The sequence below is a fragment of the Podarcis erhardii genome (genome assembly GCF_964252035.2).
Source record: "Podarcis erhardii genome assembly, chromosome: 15".
Lineage (NCBI taxonomy): Eukaryota > Metazoa > Chordata > Lepidosauria > Squamata > Lacertidae > Podarcis > Podarcis erhardii.
The window spans coordinates 3,174,584-3,194,058 of record NC_138505.1 but is presented as its reverse complement, the minus strand read 5'-3'; the positions used below and the strand labels follow the sequence as shown (position 1 = coordinate 3,194,058).

The 19,475-nt window shown below is 47.5% G+C and overlaps 1 protein-coding gene across 1 annotated transcript in view; it reads left to right on the top strand.

Moving 5' to 3' along the window:
* Positions 1-16,784: 16,784 nt before the first annotated feature.
* The window catches only part of CGN (cingulin), a 68,248-nt gene continuing 65,557 nt past the window's right edge, over positions 16,785-19,475 (top strand). The window contains exon 1 of the mRNA XM_081840833.1: positions 16,785-16,883. The gene's annotated coding sequence lies outside the window, so the exon portion shown is untranslated. The remainder of the gene's footprint in view (positions 16,884-19,475) is intronic.

Below are 19,475 nucleotides of genomic sequence, written 5' to 3'. Positions count from 1 at the left end.
GCCGGCGTACAGCTTCCGGGTCGTGTGGCCAGCTTAACTAAGCCGCTTCTGGCGAACCAGAGCAGCGCACGGAAACGCCGTTTACCCAACCGCCAGAGCGGTACCTATTTATCTACTTGCACTTTGACATGCTTTTGAACTGCTAGGCTGGCAGGAGCAGGGACTGAGCAATGGGAGCTCACCCCGTCGCGGGGATTCGAACCGCCGACCTTCTGATCGGCAAGTCCTAGGCTGTGTGTTTTAGACCACAGCATCACCCACGTCCCTAGATATAGATATATAGAGATATAGAGATAGATATAGATTAGATATAGATATAGATGATATAGATATAGATGATATAGATATAGATATATAGTCCAGTTGGATCAGGCCATTGATCCACCTAGTCTTCCTGTTCACACCATGGCCAAATGCCCCTAATAACCTAGTAATCAAGGTAGACTGATTTTGAACCTGGAGGTTCCATGGGAACATCAGACAAGCCCTCTAGCTAGATCAGGCCACAGGCCCAAGTACTGGTAGTTCAGCAGCCTCTTCTCCCAGTGGGCACAGAGATGCCTCACTGGGAAACCCTCAAGATTCAACCACAATAGCCCTCTCCCCTCCTGTGTTTTCCTTCAGGTATTTAAAAAAGGAAAGGACCCCTGGACGGTGAAGTCCAGTCAAAGACAACTATGGGTGTGATGGCCTGGGAATCCGATTCAGAGGCTGAACCAGAGGAATCCCAGTCTGCACAGGAGTCCCCGCCTCCAGGGCCGGCTGAGCTGGGGCAGGGCCCTGATTCTGAAGCGCATGCACCTGTGCCGGATCCTCAGGAGCAGGCACCAGGTGATTCCACTCTGGCTCCAGAGGTGGTTGAGGACTCAGTGTCTACAGGTGAGTCTCCTCCTGGGTCCAGTAACCCTTCAGCCTCTCCTGAACTGCAGAGGCTCAGGGCAGAGAGGCGAAGGGAACTGGTTTCTCCCAGGAGGAGTGCTCGCCTTAAGGCCAGGAGAGGCGGGTCTCCTGGGGGCCGGGACCACCCCTGGCCTCAGAGAAGATAAAGGCCAGTCGGCCTGGTCCCAGGTTGCGGGAGCAACGTCGTTGATGAGCTGTTTCGGCCAGCATCCAGTCCTGTTTCCCCCAGAGTTCCTGTCCTTGCCCGGCTTCCCCCTGTGGACCCCGCTTCGCCCGAGGAGGACCGTCTGCCAACCCTCAACTTAGGTCCTGGACCTCCCCCCATGGTATCCTCCCCCCCCCCCAGACCAGCACAATGGGGTTGTGGCGCTCATCTCATTTTCAGGCCGAGGGAGGCTGCGTTTGTCCACAGACAGCTTTCCGGGTCATGCAGTCAGCAGGACTACTAAACCACTACTGGCGAACGGAGGACCATGATGAGTGCCAGAGCGCATGGAAACGCCATTTACCTTCCCGCCGCAGTGGTACCTATTTCTCTACTTGCGCTGGTGTGCTTTCAGACTGCTAGGTTGGCAGGAGCTGGGATCGAGCAACAGGAGCTCACTGCATTGCAGGGAATCAAACCACCGACCTTCTGATCGGCAAGTCCTAGGCTCTGTGGTTTAGACCACAGCGCCACCCGCATCCTGTTTTCCTTCAACTGATATTCAGACGCATTCCTGCCTCTGACTGCAGAGGCAGAGCACTGCCCTCACGGCTAGTCATCACTGATAACTTGATCCTCCAGGAATTCGTCTAATCCTCTTTCAAACCACCCAAGTTGGTAGCCATCACTGCATCCTGAACTGAGTTGAAAGCCATGCTAACCTTTTGCTTGCCCTTTAAAAAAAGATTTTCCAACTCTACAATATCCTTTATGGGGAGAGGTGCCCAGAACTATAGGAACAGAAGATTGATTTAGGGGTGTGTGTGTGGCTATATTGGGTAAAGTCATTTGCTGAGGGATTAGAGGCAATGCCAAGATTATTGGGAAGAGCAGACACTTCTCATAAATTGCGACGTAATTGTAAACTGGAATTTAAAATGTGTCTTGCAGTGGAGTTAAGTGCAAGCTTAACTCTGTCAAAACCAATACAGCTGACTTCAGTCAAATAGAAAGCAGATTTGTAAGTCAGGAGCATCAATGAGGAAAATATTTTTATTTCTTTTTTCAGAAATCTAATGTGGGACAAAACATGTGTTCCTCCTTTGCCTCTTCTGGGCTCCCTTCTCTCCCCACACACTGAAAATGAAGTCTCTTCAAATCTCTCCTAGATATGGGAGGTATCTGAAGAAGTGTGCATGCACACGAAAGCTCATACCTAGAACTAACTCAGTTGGTCTTTAAGGTGCTACTGGAAGGAATTTTTTTATTTTGTTTTGACCATGGCAGACCAACACGGCTACCTATCTGTAACTAGATATGGGAGACTTCCTTTCCTTTTTTAGCCTTTAAAGATAAGAGGTGACTTGTCTTGATGCTTCTATCTGCTTATCCCTCTTTTGGAATGTGAGTGGAATGAAACCATCTTGATTTAATTTTAAGCATTCCAAATATGCGAAATATACAGTACTTTACTGTAATAAAGAAATGAGGAATAACTTTCTCCTAGTAAAGATGATTGTATACAACTAAGTTATGCTTATTGGAATGAAAAGACCCACGTTAGTAACACCCTTTGTTTTTAATGGGGTCTGCTACTCTGGAGAGGACTAACACTGGGTGCAATCTAGAATATTTAAATTGGTTTTTTTGTGTTGCAGAATAAGTGCTTTTCTCCATCTCCTAATACTAGAACCGCAAGGTGTTCCAAATGAGATTCAGGACAGACAAGAAGATGTCTTGTTTCGAAATGTTTAGTCTTTCTAAATTGTTGTGTCTAATGTTGTTGTTGTTTAGTCGTTTAGTCGTGTCCGACTCTTCGTGACCCCTGGGACCAGAGCACGCCAGGCACTCCTGTCTTCCATTGCCTCCTGCAATTTGGTCAAACTCATGCTGGTAGCTTCAAGAACATTGTCCCACCATCTCATCCTCCGTCGTCCCCTTCTCCTTGCACCCTCCATCTTTCCCAACATCAGGCTCTTTTCCAAGGAGTCTTCTCTTCTCATGAGGTGGCCAAAGTCTTGGAGCCTCAGCTTCAGGATCTGTCCTTCCAGTGAGCGCTCAGGGCTGATTTCCTTCAGAATGGAGAGGTTGGATCTTCTTGCAGTCCATGGGACTCTCAAGAGTCTCCTCCAGCACCAGAATTCAAAAGCATTCTTTGGCGATCAGCCTTCTTGATAGTCCAGCTTTCACTTCCATACATCACTACTGGGAAAACCATGGCTTTAACTATGTGGACCTTTGTTGGTAAGGTGATGTCTCTGCTAATGTAGATTACCTCTATCTTTATACTTTTTGTACCATTTTTCTCTTTCTTTAACCCTGCAAAGCTTCGAGGTCTTAGAACAAAGGAAGGAAGTCAATATGTATATATGTACGTAATGATTAGAATGATGATATGGTTTTATTTGTAGATGTGTGTTTTTGTTGTTGTTTTTTGTTTGTTTGTTTTTCTTCTTGTGTTTTTTTATTTGTACTGCTTTTATTTTGGATTCAATGTTTGTAATTTTTGCTGTAATTTTGCATTGAAAAGAAAAGTTTAAAGAAGAAAAAAAGATGTCTTGTTTCACAGTCAAAGTCTGGAATTTGCTTACAGAGGCATTTTAAATGGCTTTAAAACGGGGATTAGATAAGTAAACTCACAGAGGATAAGGCTATCAATAGCTGCAAATCAATAGTTGCTTTATTATTAACTCCAGTGTCAGGAGTATGTCCCTGAATACCAGTTGGCTGGGGACTGTGAGTGACAGAGTGTTGTTGCGCTCATGTTCTCTTTGCAAGTTTCCCCTTGGGGCATCTGGGTGGCCGCTGTGAGAACCAGATCCTAGACTAGATGGGCCCCCTTTGGCCTGACCCCGCTGCAACGTTCTGTGATGTCCTTGTGGAACCCCCAGGTCCAGAGGCAGTCTACCTGGGATGGGGTACCTGTGCCCCTGAAGGACCAGGTGCGCAGCCTGGGAGTCATTCTGGACTCACAGCTATCCATGGAGGCACAGGTCAATTCTGTGTCCACGGCAGCTGTTTACCAACTCCACCTGGTACGCAGGATGAGACCCTCCCTGCCCACAGACTGTCTCGCCAACGTGGTGCATGCTCTGGTTATCTCCCGCTTGGACTACTGCAACGCGCTCTACGTGGGGCTACCTTTGAAGGTGACCCAGAAACTACAACTAATCCAGAATGTGGCAGCTAGACTGGGGACTGGGAGTGGCCGCTGGGACCACGTAACACCGGTCTTGAAAGACCTACATTGGCTCCCAGTACGTTTCCGAGCACAATTCAAACTGTTGGTGCTGACCTTGAAAGCCCTAAACGGCCTCCGTCCAGTATATCTGAAGGAGCGTCTCCACCCCCATCATTCAGCCCGGACACTGAGGTCCAGCTCTGAGGGTCTTCTGGCGGTTCCCTCACTGCGAGAAGCCAAGTTGCAGGGAACCAAGCAGAGGGCCTTCTTGGTGGTGGCGCCCACCCTGTGGAACGCCCTCCCACCAGATGTCAAAGAGAAAAACTACCAGTTTTTTAGAAGACATCTGAAGGCAGCCCTGTTTAGGGAAGCTTTTAATGTGTGACATTTTAATGTATTTTTAATCTTTGTTGGAAGCCTCCCAGAGTGCTGGGGAAACCCAGCCAGATGGGACGGGTGCAAATAATTAATAATAATAATAATAATAATAATAATAATAATAATAATTCCAAGCATCTCAGGGGTATTTGGTCACTGTGAGAACAGCATGATGAACTAGATGAGCCTGCTCCTGTTTGTAGTCCTTTCTGCAACATCTAATACGTGGCCTACTTTTAAGGAGCGTTCACACCTGATAAATAACCATAGCAGAATAATACACCTGTAAAATGAACCAAGGAGGAAGCCACGCTACCAAGATTGTATCTCCACCCCGCCTATTTCCCACCTGCTTTTCATTTCACATTTTACAACGCCCATAAAGGTGCCCAGGACACATTCCTTATCAGCAGTTGTGGCTTTGTCCTTCCTCGGCCAAGCGGGTGGGTCGGGCCTTGTGGAAGCAACTGGAGGAACCTGAATCTAACATTTTGTTTCACTTTCCCCTATTGACAGGTAGGCAAAGGATAGAATTAACTTCCCCTTCTACCTTGCACCCCCCCCGTCTTTTATTATTATTTTTTTTTTAAAAGGCCAACAGCGGTATTGCAGATATCATGCTTACGGCCATAAGGAGACCGATTCATCTTTCTTTCTGGCTATTAATCAGACAAAAGACTTACATATTTTCTTTAATAGGCACCAGCGAGCCGAATCTGCTTGCTTGCTAGGTTTTGGGATGGCTCTTAGCCAACCACCTCGGCTAAGGCCTGGAAACAGCTTGTCTCTTGGAAGACATCCAAAGAGAGAAAAAGAGGTACAGATTTCTGCAGCTGGCTCCAACAGCAGGCTGTTTTTCCTTTTTTTTTTAAGAATATATTTTTATTAATTTTCCAATATAAAATTATACAAAGCAAAACATCCAATTTATCACCAACATCATCTTTTTGGACTTCCATCAGCTCGTCTGATAATTCTCCGTCTTAATCACTTCTTTCACACTCCTTAATTTAATATTGCACTATAATAATATCTTCATTTATCTTATTTTTTACACAATATTTCTACTATTAATTTTCACAGAACTTCCTGAAAACTTACAAACGTTGCCTGATCATCACATATACTTTTCATATAATCTGTAAATTTTGTCCAGTCTTCAGTGAATTTCTGGTCTCGTCGGTTCCGGATCCTTCCTGTTAGTTTATCAAGTTCTGCGTATTCCATTAATTTCATTCTCCACTCTTCAATCGTAGGTACTGGTAATTCTTCTTGTTTCCATTTTTGGGCCAGCAGGCTGTTTTCCTGGAGGGGGTAACTGGCAAAAGTGCGTCAGGAGAGCTTTGCTGGATCTGACCAGAGGCCCACCTGGTCCAGCAAGCCTATTTTCGCTGGGGCCAATCAGATTTCCACAGGTAAGAGCCCTCCATTATCAGAACAGAAAACAGCATTCTGGATCAGGCCCATCTAAGTCCCCCATCGTTTTCTAACAGTGGCCAGCCTGCAAGCAGGACGCGACTCTTGAGTACAGTACTTTTTGCACACCTGTGACGCCCTGGGGCTGTTTGCTCCTTGCTGCTGAACTTAGAGGCACTTGTAAGTAAGAAGGCAGTAAGATGAGAATTTAAAGCCTTAAAGGTAAAGGTAAAGGGACCCCTGACTGTTAGGTCCAGTTGTGGCCGACTCTGGGGTTGCGGCACCCATCTCGCTTTATTGGCCGAGGGAGCCAGCATACAGCTTCCGGGTCATGTGGCCAGCAGGACTAAGCCGCTTCTGGCGAACCAGGGCAGCGCACGGAAATGCCGTTTACCTTCCCGCCAGAGTGGTACCTATTTATCTACTTGCACTTTGACGTGCTTTCAAACTGCTAGGTTGGCAGGAGCAGGGACCGAGCAACGGGAGCTCACCCCGTCGTGGGGATTCGAACCGCCAACCTTCTGATCGGCAAGTCCTAGGCTCTGTGGTTTAACTCACAGTGCCACCCACGTAAAGTCTTAGATATATAATAAATGTTCATAAATGTACCAACCAAGCATGTACATAGATCAGCACAGGAAGACCAACCTGGAACCATTTTGATTCCTAAACTGACCAAATGTTTTCTCTGCAAGGTCAAAGTGGAAAAGCCTCCTCATTGTCTTTTCCTTCACAAATCCTGTCTTAAGGGTATGTCTGTGTTTGAATAGGGTGAGCCTGTGGCCTGGCTCAGGAACTAAGTACAGTGGTGCCTCGCAAGACGAAATTAATTCGTTCCGCAAGTTTTTTCTTCTTGCGAGTTTTTCGTCTTGCGAAGCACGGTTTCCCATAGGAATGCATTGAAAATCAATTAATGCGTTCCTATGGAGACCGCTTGCCAGGCTTGCGGTGCGGAGAAGGGCTTTTCTCCCCACCGCAAGCCTTCAGGGCAGGTACGGGAACAGAGGGGAAGGCGCGCAGCGCTTCTCTTCTGTTCCCGGGGCTTGCAGTGGGAGGAGGGTTTTTCCTCCCCACCGCCAACATTCAGAACAGCATTCTGAATGTTGGCGGTGGGAAGGAAAACCCTCCTCCCACCGCAAGTCTTCAGGACAGCCATCCGAAGGCTGGCGCGGGGAGAAGGTCTCTCCGCCCCACCGCCAGCCTTCGGAGGAGGTCTGAGGACAGTGGGGAAGACACGCTGCGCTTCCCCACTGTCCCGGAGATTTCCCTATGGGTTTTCGTCTTGCGAAGGAAGCCCATAGGGAAATTCGTTTTGCGAAGTGCCTCGAAAAACGGAAAACCCTTTCGTCTAGCGGGTTTTTCGTCTTGCGAGGCGTTCGTCTTGCATGGCACCACTGTATTTATCATTACAAAAGATTGGCCAGGCTCCCCAATCAAGGATATCCAGGATATCCAATCAAGTGAGCATTAACAGGTAACTTGTCAGACGAGATCAACAACTGCACTCAGATTTCTGCTGTAGACCGCCTTTTCTGTGATGTAGGTATGTGGGGGGGGTGGTCTTGGGTTACACCCCTTCTGTGATGTATGTATGATGTATGGAGGGGTGGTCTTGAGCTCCAGGGCAGGGAATTTAAAATGTCTATATAAGGGCAGGCACATCTTGGTTCTGGGTCTTCCTCCTTTCCTGCATGTGAGGGGAGTACCCTGTTGCAACAGATCAACAAAGATCAGGCTTACTAGCTGCTTTGCTTCTTGATATTCTCTGGTTGGCCTCTGTTCTTTTCTCCTACCAATAGGGAACCTACGTAAGGACTCTATATGGGCTCTTGGATACCCCATAAAGGAGAAAGGGCAGATTATTTTGTTTACAACAGCAGAGGACTCTCCACTGTTGGAAGTAGGGTACCTCTGAACATAACACGCTGGAAACCACAGAAGGGGAGAGTTGCTGATGGGCTCAGCTCTTGCGAGTGTGCTTCCCACAGGGGCACCCAGGGGCATGCAGTGAACTTTTTCAAAGGGGGACAGTTAGGACCAGAGGCGCCAGCTTGTGAGGGTGATGTCACACATTTGAGCATCGCTCCTCCCTCCCTAGAATGGACGCGGCGCTGTGGGTTAAACCACAGAGCCTAGGACTTGCCGATCAGAAAGTCGGCAGTTAGAATCCCTGTGAGCTCCCGTTGCTCGGTCCCTGCTCCTGCCAACCTAGATAAATAGGTACTGCTAAAATAGGCAAGTAGATAAATAGGCAAGTAGATAAATAGGTACTGCTCTGGCGAGAAGGTAAATGGCGTTTCCGTGTGCTGCTCTGGTTTGCCAGAAGCGGCTTAGTCATGCTGGCCACATGACCCGGAAGCTGTACTCCGGCTCCCTCGGCCAGTAAAGTGAGATGAGTGCCGCAGCCCCAGAGTCGGCCACGACTGGACCTAATGCTCAGGAGTCCCTTTACCTTTACCTTTTACCTCCCTCCCTAAGCCGGGCAGAAGCTTCCTGGGCTTTGGGAAGGAGGCACCAAGCAAACATGTAGGAGACTATTCTAGTTCCCCAGTGCACTGACTGCACGCCAGTGGGGACATTGGGTTGGCCACTGTGAGAACAGGATGGTGGACAGCTTAAATAATAATAATAATAATAATAATAATAATAATAATAATAATAATAATAATAATTTATACCCCACCCATCTGGCTGGGCTCCCCCAGCCACTCTGGGCAGCTTCCAACAAAATATTAAAATACAGTAATGCATCAAACATTAAAAGCTTCCCTAAACAGGGCTGCCTTCAGATGTCTTCTAAAAGTCTGGTAGTTGTTGTTCTCTTTGACATTTGGTGGGAGGGCGTTCATAGAGCGGGCGCCACCACTGAGAAGGCCCTCTGCCTGGTTCCCTGTAACTTGGCTTCTTGCAGAGAGGGAACCGCCAGAAGGTCCTCGACGCTGGACCTCCGTGTCCGGGCAGAACGATGGGGGTGGAAACGCTCCTTTGTGCCTGATCCCACAGGGCTCTCCAAATGCCCCTATGTGCAGGAAAAAAGATCGCGGCAGACGCTTCAAAATGCCGTCACTGCACATAGAAGTGGGGAAAGCATAATGCAGGGCTGTTCCTCTTTTGCTGATGCCTGTCCCCCCTTCGGGGTCTCTCCCGTTGAACTTTCCCTGCTTCCAATTAGAGGATTGGCCTTCGCCATCCCAAGAAAAAGCTGGCAGTGTCACACGGAGGCGTTCTCGTGAGTGATGGCGCCAAACATTTGTGGTTGGTCCGTTTCCATTCCCCCCCTGCACCCCCCCAGCCGTCTTACACAGGCAGAAAAGAAAGTGACAGTGCGGTGATATGATTAAGGTTAACGAGCTGCTGATTACCCAGCGCAGAGCATCATTTGGGTGACAAGGTTTCTGGCATGATGTGCTGCAGCAAATCGCTTGTGGGGCTGCGGAAGAATGGGAGCTGGCTGGCTTCCACCCTTCACCCTCCAGGATCGTCGTTCCAAGCTGGTGTGGTTTGGTACAGGATTCCCACAGCCTGAAGGGGGAAAATTTCGATGATGTATAATTGCTGCAGGGAGAGGTTGTCAATACAGGATTGTTTTGACCTTAAAAGTGCAGGTCCTATATTTTCTGTTCCTTGTTTATTTGTTTGTTTTGCAGCACAAGAAAAACTTTAACAACAACTTTTTTAAAAAGCCAGTTGAACAGAGTGGCGTATCCGAAGAAGAGATTAACATTCCACACTCCGGCGATTCACATGCAGTTTGTAAATTAAATTAATTGCACTTGCAACGGTGCTGTGGTCTAAACCACTGAGCCTCTTGGGCTTGCCGATTGGAAGGTCGGCGGTCCAGCTTCTGCCAACTTTGCAGTTCGAAAGCACACCAGTGTGAGTAGATAAATAGATACCAATGCGGCAGGAAGGTAAATGGCATTTCTGTGCACTCTGGCACTCGTCACGGTGTCCCGTTGCGCCAGAAGCAATTTAGTCATGTTGGCTCCATGACCCAGAAAAGCTATCTGTGGACAAACGCTGGCTCCCTCGGCCTGAAGCGAGATCAGCACTGCACCCATTAGTCGAATTCGACTAGACTCAACTGTCCAGGGATCCTTTACCTTTACCTTTTACCTGCTTCCACGATGATTCTGTTCTGTCTTCACTGTCAGAGAGAGTATTCCTTTGAATACCAGTTGCTGGGAACTGCAAGTGGCGAGAACATTATTGCTCTCAGGTCCTGTTTGCAGGTTTCAATCTACTTGGCTACTGCAAGAGAAGGATAACAGAATCATAATATTGTCTAGCTGAAATGGTCCAACCCTCTGCAGTGCAGGAGTCACAGCTAAATAATCTCTGACAGATGGCCATCCAACTTCTGCTTTAAAAACTCTAGATGGACCTTTGTCTTGATCCAGCAGGACTTTTCTCATGTTCTTGGCGTGTAAGTGTATTTGTATATAATAGGATTCTCAACTGCAACAATTATCAGGTGTCTTGAAAGAGCCAGCAGTTCGCTGAACTGTTGTTGTTGTTTATTAAGTCGTTTAGTCGTGTCCGCCTCTTCGTGACCCCCGGGACCAGAGCACGCCAGGCACTCCTGTCTTCCACTGCCTCCCGCAGTTTAGTCAAACTCATCCTGGTCGCTTCGAGAACACTATCCAACCATCTCATCCTCTGTCGTCCCCTTCTCCTTGTGCCCTCCATGTTACCCAACATCAGGGTCTTTTCCAGGGAGTCTTCTCTTCTCATGAGGTGGCCAAAGTCTTGGAGCCTCAGCTTCAGGATCTGTCCTTCCAGGGAGCACTCAGGGCTGGTTTCCTTCAGAATGGAGAGGCTTGATCTTCTTGCAGTCCATGGGACTCTCCATGGATTGTAAAACTGCTGGATTGTAAAAGCTGCACAGTCCACACTCTTGAGGGAGTTTTGGACTTTCACCAGGGGTGGAAGAAGTGTGTTGGTATTTCCTTCTGATCTGATCTGATCTGATCTACAGAACTCTTGAAACAGCTGATAGGAAACGGACCTGCTATTTGCTTTAGTATGTGTACAAGAAAACAGAAGGCCTGAAGACCCCACCCCCCATCAGACATTGATGTTTAAGCTCCTGGATTTTCTTCTGACTCTTGCCAGTCGGCCCCACAAAGGGAGCAGTCCACACCATTCAAGGTTTAAGTAATCCCAGCAGACTGCTTAAGATGGTGATGTCTTGGCTAAGATTTCTTAGTATACCCCTTTTTTTTTTGGTCCTGCCTTACTTTTAAAACTGTGCAGGACCAATGACTGCAGAGCATATGAATGCAACTGGTGCAGCCACTGTTGGGATGATCGAAAAACCACATTCCCTACTTTCATCTGTCGTGGGAGCCAGGTTCAAACTTCCTGACCGCTGCTCCAGAGAGAGAGAACAGACTCCCCTACCGCAGCGGCAGACAATAAACACTTGTTCTTAATTTGTTCTCTCCAGCGACGCGTCTGGCAAATTGAAGTAGTTAGGGCCAAAGGAGAGGGATGCGTCGTTCTGCAGCGAGTTGTCCGGCTCCCGGGGAGTTGTGTGTATGCGAGGCCCAGGGCAGAAAAGCAGAGCAGGCTTCTCCGCCACCGTGAAAACACAGGCTGGTCCAGACCGAGTTATACCTGTTCTTTGCCCACCTCTCCCCTGTCGATCCGGCTGTTCTTTTCTGCCATTCTCCGCTGCTGCCTGGTGCGGAGGAAGGGGCCCTTTGGGGGAACGCACTGGCGGCAGGTGATAAAATGGTCAGCGCAAGGGAAGGAGACAGGCCCGACAGGAGCCCAAGGTGAGAGGTGGCGTGCCGTCTTTGTGTTGCCGCCCGGAAGGGGAATCGGTGAGGTGAGCTCTGCATCTAGGTGTCAGGAGCGGTAATGCTCAAACCAGACTGTGCAAAGCTTCTCCACGGCTGTGCCAGCATCACCAGTGGTGTAGAAACTGAAGGGAATGTGACGGGTCCAAATCGAGTGATCCAAATGTTCCCTGCTGTTGAGCATTATCTTCTTATTTCCCCCCTCTATGTTGACAGGCAAGTGACCATGGTGACCGGCATTTGTTCTGTTTGCCGCAAAGGGTTGCATGGTGATTCTTGCCAAACTTACCTGCAGCATACTAGTTTCTGGACTGAACTGGAAGCACAACTACACTTTTACACACACCTTCCACATATTTCATTTTAGAGCTAGTAAGAGTAGGACCTACCCAGGGTTAAAGAGAGCATCTCCTGTATTTGTGGGCATGATGATGATGACGACGACAACAATAACATGTATGCGTACCCAGTAGTGATGGATGGAAGTGAGAGCTGGACCATAAAGACTGATCGCTGAAGAATGGATGCTTTTGAATTCTGGTGCTGGAGGAGACTTTTGAGAGTCCCATTGACTGCAAGAAGACCAAACCTTTCCATTCTTAGGGAAATCAGCCCTGAGTGCTCACTGGAAGGACAGATCCTGAAGCTGAGGCTCCAAGACTTTGGCCACCTCATGAGAAGAGAAGACTCCCTGGAAAGATGGGAAAGATGGAGGGCCCAAGGAGAAGGGGACGACAGAGGACGAGATGGTTGGATAGTGTTGTCGAAGCTACCAGTATGAGTTTGACCAAACTGCGGGAGGCAGTGGAAGTACTTCAGTGGTGTACTCTGGTCCAGGGGGTCACAAAGAGTCGGACACGACTAAACAACTAAACAACAACATACCCTGCCCATCTGGCCGGATTTTCCCAGCCACTCTGGGCAGCTTCCAACAAAGATTAAAAATACATTAAACATCAGACATTAAAAACTTCCCTGAACAGGGCTGCCTTTAGATGTCTTCTAAACATCAGATAGTTGTTTATTTCCTTGACATCTGACGGGAGGGCTTTCTGCAGGGCGGGCGCCACCACCGAGAAGGCCCTCTGCCTGGTTCCCTGTAACTTCGCTTCTCGCAGGGAGGAAACCGCCAGAAGGCCCTCGGAGCGGGACCTCCTTATTTGAAGGAAGCAGAGCAGGAACTCAGAACAGGGACTCTCACAGAGATGCAACAGGAGTTTTCTCCTCTGATGGTGGCTAAAGGTGCCTTGCGCCTCAGTGGGGAATAATGGACTGCTCCAACTGCACCTGGCACATAACAATGCAAAATTAGGTGTTGCTGGTTTGGTAGGCAGAGAAGCTGGAAAAGAGAATGAGAGGCAGTGGATCCCTTCCTTCGTAGTGCTGCTCTTACTCCAGGGTAGCACACAGTAGAGGGCTTTACAGGAACAGGAGACACAAAGGAGGTGGAAGTTAAATCTCTTGACCAGTTTAGGTCTGTGTCGTACTTTGGGAGCATGAAAGCTTTCGAGCTACACAGAACCCTTTTGGAAGGCAGAGCGGAGCAGCCTGCAGCAATATGAGATGGACATGCAGCAAGTTGCTGCTTTGAACTTGTCTAGAAAAACAAGAATAAAAGTTTAGCAGCAAATAATGATATGATGATAGACTGCTGAGCCTGTGGCATAGCAAACAGAGTCTCGAACCTGGGTTGCAAAGACCTGCGTTCAAATCCCTACTCCGTTATTAAACGAATGAGAAAAGCCCTGGGCAAATCGCTGTCTCTTAGCTTAGCCTCCCTTGCGGGGCTGTTTTGAAGCCAAACTAGACTGGCACCATATGTTTGCTGCCCTGAGCTGTTTATTATGAACTGTGAGCAGTGAATAATAAAGATTGCGCTTTTATATACTGTATATATCTTAAAAAACCCTGAAATTAATGACCGGTTGAGCCAGAAAGTGTCAAGAAGAATCTTAAATCTGGTTGCAGTTTAGAGAGGAGAATTTCCCAGGCAGCCGTGGCTGGAGACGTCTCTTTAAACTTCGGTTTTCCCCATCAAGGATCTAATCTGATCTCCCCGGCGCCCTCAGATGTGGCTCACGGCAATGTTTTCTTAACTTCTGGGCTCACTACCCAAAATCAAATCGACATGCTATCCGAAAGGGGTCAGCCACGGCCATGTCTGAAGCGCTGTTTGTTTGTTTGCAAGAGGGTTGCAGAGTTCATGCATCGATCTCAAGCGGAAAAGGCTTCGTCTTCGATGGCCTCATCGCTCTTGGGGAAGAGTCTCTCTCGCCAGTGCCAGCTGTCCTGAGATACTCTTTGCCCGGACATAAGAAGTTCGGCTCGAGAACTTTTCCTGTAGTCGCCGATGCCATAGCTGTCAAGCGTCCCTTATTTGGCGGGACAGTCCCTTATCCCAGCGCCATGTCCCGCTGCTGTCCCTTATGGATGATGTCCCTTAAATAAGCTCCTGAAGGTAACGGGGCCCTTTCTATGTCCAGCTGTCCTTTGTCAACAACAAATTGTTGCAGTTTTTTTGTGTTGAATACGTGCTATATGGTAATTCATGGACCTAATAGGTATCTAAAGCCATTTGCACGCAACAAAATATGTATTTTCTCAAAGTAATTGTTGATCCCTTATTTTCGAGGCTGCTGGTCCTTTATTTTCAAATCTGTAAGTTGACAGCTATGGCCGATGCAGGCATTTTTAAACAGGGGGTCAGGAACTGGCGTCCCCCAAGTCAAACCCGGCTTAATTAAGACAAAATGTCGTTCTGGCCTCGTGGAGAGCCACCAAGAGTCAAGGAAAGGGGGATATGAGGGAACAGAGCGGGGTTCTTCTTCACCCACCAACCCTTCAGTTATTGACAGGCTGGCCATCCTGACCACACGTCAATCTCCCAGCTGGAGTGAGGCACCTAACCATAAGCCTGCATTTTTATCAAAGCTTCTATATATTTCAATCAAGGCTTGTATTTAAAAATGAGCTTAAAAAGGATTTTCAAATGTTTCATGCCAGGCAGAGAAAACCTTGGCCATTCTCCTAAGACAAGAGGGCCCCATTGATTTATAGTAGAAAAACAATTCTCAAAGTCATAAAAAGGGGAAATTACATACACTGCCCTTGCAGGCTGAAAAAACACCATTAGGAATGGGGTAAGATAATACCATTTGCCTCCCAGTAAAATGAGCCATATCTTCTTCCTAAGGTTGAAAGGCCAAGAGCAATGGAGAAGCATCTAGCTGGCTGTGAAAGGAGGGGTGCAAACTGAAGAGGCTTCTTTTAAAAGCTGTTTTACTGAGTTTCTTCCTTTTTACTTTGAAAAGCTTTATTCTTTTAAGAGGCTACCTATGATAAATGTATGAAATATATTAGCTTAAATATATTGGCTTAAATGTAATTATGCAAAGGATTTAAGAAATGCTAGATTCTTATTTCATAGAGTCATATTGCAATAGGAGACCAGAGGGGCAAATGAGCCTAGCCCCCCCCCCTGCCAGACAGAAGACGCCATCCAAGCAGTCTTGATATATAGTTGTCAGGCATTTGTTTAGAAACCTTAAATGAAGGAAATCTTTCAATGTTGATGTGAAACTCAAGATCCTTGACATCTGTTGAACATAAAAATGTAAGATTAAACATTTGTTTTAGAAGGCAATAGGGCAAGGAGGGCAAGAGGTGAGCTGGTAATTAAGATTCCATGTAAGATATATTATTACTTATATGTCATATATATAGCTCTTTGTCTCCCTTATAAGGGCAAGGAAGTGGGTGTATCTTTTGTGGGTGTATCTTTTGTGATTGGCTCTAGCAAACAGCCAATAGGAATTTCAACCAGGCTGATTGGACAGAGGCAGCCACAGGAGGAGCAAAGGGGGCTGGATTAAGGGAATATAAGTGCTGGCCAGAATGGCAGGAGGCCAGGCCAGAGCTTGGTAACCACGTACTACTGAGCCTCTTATTTATTTGTCTGACAAATAAATTACTATTTTAATTTCTCTATTGCTGCGTTGAATATTTCATTCCAGCTAAGCGTTAACCACAAGCAGGGTGCTACAGGAGGGATTTGGCAAGGCTTCAGTTTTGACCCAGACAGCGGCCCAGCCAGTTTGTGAGGCCAAGGTCCAGCCTTGGACTATGCAAAACAAAAAGAAGAGTTCCATGGAGCATGTCCAGAGTGCTTTCGCCTCCCGCACCCACTGTAGCTTTGACAGTGTGTTGTTGCAAAATGGCAAAAGGGTCCTGTATCACCCGGAAGACCTTTATTAAGCCTCAAAATTTTGACTTTTTAAATAAATAAGAAATGGACTGTGTTTTTAAAATGGATTATATATACACATATACATGTATATATATTATATACATATATGCATATGTATATATATATATATGCATATACATACATATATATATATATATATATATACACACAAACATACTTATATATATACATATATATATATATACATACATACATATATATGTATTCATATATATATATGTGTGTGTGTGTGTGCATAATATAAATGGGCCACACAACCCAGCTATCTTTATTTCCAGTTTATAAAAAGATGCTTTCTACACTTAGCCAAAACAAAAGCTCTATGAAAACAACAAATTAAAAAATAAAATAAAATGCCCTTTCTTCTGAAAGGCCAAGGCCTGGCCTGGTTGCTAAGGCCGAGGCCGCCTCACTGCCCGGTTGCTAAGGGCTCCTTCCAGCCCCGCCCCCTCGCCCGAAACTCGGCGGCCATTTTTTATCCTCCGCCCCGCGCCATTCCCGCCTGATGACGTGCGGACACTTATGCCACGCCTACCGAGCTCGGGGAAGGGGAGAAAGAAGAGCGGGGGGAGGGGGCGAAGCGGAGACGGAGAGGGGGCGTGGTCGCCCGGGGAGGGAGGGAGGGGCGAGCGAAGGGGCCGGGCCTCCCAGAGCGGCAGAGCCAATGGGAAGCGGCGTGGGCGTGGCCCCGGCGCCTGGCTCAGGTAACAGGTTGCGCCCGCCCGGGCGGAGGCGCAGAAGGTGTGAGAGGCGAGCCGGGCAGGTGGGGGCGGCCGAGGAGGAACCCGGAGGGTGAGTAAGAGGGGAAAAGCCCCCTTTTGGCTCGTGAAGAAGCCTCTCTCCTTCCCTTCCCAGCCTCCTTTTGAAAGCAGCCGTCCCACCCCATTTCCTTTTATGGGCATCGCCCCCCAGCCCAGTTTCTGCCCTTCCCCAGTTCACTGTCCCCAAGCGAGGACGGCCGCCCCCTTGCCCTTAAGGCTCTTCCCCCCCGCCCAGCCGCTGCTTTTATTTGTGGGAGGGGGTGGTTAGGCTGCTGGACCCCCGCTTTCTCATTTTTGCCCTCCACCTTAGCTACTATATCTCCTTTCAGTCCCGGGGGAGTTTGTGGATTATTAATTCTTATTAATTGTTATAAACCCTCCTGCTTCCAGATGCTATTGGTGTCCCCCCCTCCCCGCCGCCCTTTAAAGAATTACTATGTTTCCTTGGAAAGAAATCCAGGCAGTATGTACAGTATCTCTCTCTCTCGGCCCAACTGCACTCTGTTTTGGGTTTGTACTCCTCTTCAACTTTTTCAGAGACAGGACCCCCTTCTAAAATCCAAACGTGCATTGGATTGATCCGGGAATCGCTAGTGGCTCCAGATCTGGATAAAAAGATCAGTGCTCTCGGGTACCATGCCTGCCCACCCTCTCTAGTCCTCAGGGGAGACTGTCCATCCGCCCTTCCCCAACTTAAGTACCTACCTAACACTGATTTTTTATCACTGGGATTTCTGGGTTGCATCCAGCTAAGTTCCAGTTTGACCCATTAGAATTCATGGACTTGCATTAGTCACAGGGGTGGACTTTGGTAATCTGGTGCCCGAAGCAAGGACAAATTTGATGCCCGCCTCTAAATATTTATTATTTTCACAATAATTCCTTTTTTCCTGTATTGTTTTGTGCCCCCTCGGCTCAGCGCCCTGTGCAGGGGAAGCACTCGGGTTGCCCCAAATCTGGCACTGTTAGTTAATTTCTAGAGTGGAACTAACATTGAATACAATCCTCTTGGTGCAGTTTCTGGTTTTATACTCCCACCTTCTAGGGGTGTGGTACACCATTTGTGATAAATACTTCCTGTGTGTGTACACACACACACACACACACACACACACAGTGTGTGTTTATGGTCACTATTCCTGCCCCCATAATCTGTCACAGCCTGGCACTTTCTCTCTCTCTCTCTCTCTCTCTCTCTCACACACACACACACACACACACACACAAAAAAAACACAATTTTAATCCTGATTTTCTGCCCTGAGCACACAGAATTCCCCCTACAACTACACCCCACACCTGGAATTTTGCTCCCCCTTCTCTCAAATCCCCCCTTCCCTTCCAAGATTGCTGTCCCAGGGTGGGGCTGTGCTTCCTCTATCTTCCATTCTGACTATATTTTCCCATAGTGGAACACCTTTAAAACGCCAACTGAGATAACTCTGGGGAGGAATGCTTTGTTGGCATGCTGCTTTCTGAACGGTGTGGACCGGCTTCTTTGTGGGGCTGACTAGCAAGAGCCGGCAGAAATTCCAGGAGCCTAAATGTTGATCCCTGGTTCTGGTGCCTGGGAACTTTGAAATCTTTGCTCGGTTTCCTTCCACGGAAAGTGGGAATAGGGATTGGAAGTGTTCCTTTACATTCTTTGGGATTTGCACCATGTTATTCCATCACATCTTGCGTCAACGTAGCCCTGGTTGCCTGATGGATTGGTGCAGGATAGCAGGAAAGGAATTGGTGTTTTCTGCTGTCTAACTATAAACGAACTCAGAAGGGCTGGAGAAGGTTTATTTAGATGCACCTTCAGAATACCATGGGAGGAACCCACTAGTGGGTTTTCTCTGGTGTAAATCAGGATTGCACTGGGAGCCACAAACCTCATGCGTGAAAGCCGCTCTGAGGCTGCCCTCTTGACCAAGGTTGGTGTACACAAGATGTCAGCCAAAAGCCGTATCTTAGCCTGTCATTACTTTTGAAATACTGTATTCTGCTGCAGCTTTGATCCAAATTGAGGAAAAAGAATAACCTAGCTGTTTTTTAAAGCTGGTAGTGTATATTCAGCCAAAAAGGGACTTTGATCCTGGAAGGGGATCTGTTTGTGTTAGCTAAGGTTTCAAACTTTGAGCAGTTTTGGGGATGGTTTATTTTGATGCGATGTGTATGGCATTGGTGACTGATGGCTCCAAAAACCACCAACTCTGGATAAAATAATCCTTTTACTGTATTAACTCTCTGGTCATTGCATTCTTTTACTGCAAGGGATTCTTTGATTGTGAAGGCAGGCCTGTCTCTCTCTTTTTCCTGCTCCTCAATAAATCTTGCTCTTCAATAAATAGCCACCTGTTAATGTTCCCAAGCGTGTAACCCAAAGGATTGCCTTTTTAGAGTCACATTGGTGTTGGTAATTGCTATAAGGTAGGAGGCGCAAAATGTTTTTGGCCTACAACTCCCATGATCCCTAGCTAGCAGGACAGGGATTATGGGAATTGTAGTCTCAAAACATCTGGATTGCTGAGGTTGAGGAAGCCTGAACTAGACGCTAGAAGAGAGAGATGTGTGCAAGCCTTTGTGCATCATAGAACTCTTCGGGTGGAAGGGAAGAGTAACTGACTCTGGTACATTTA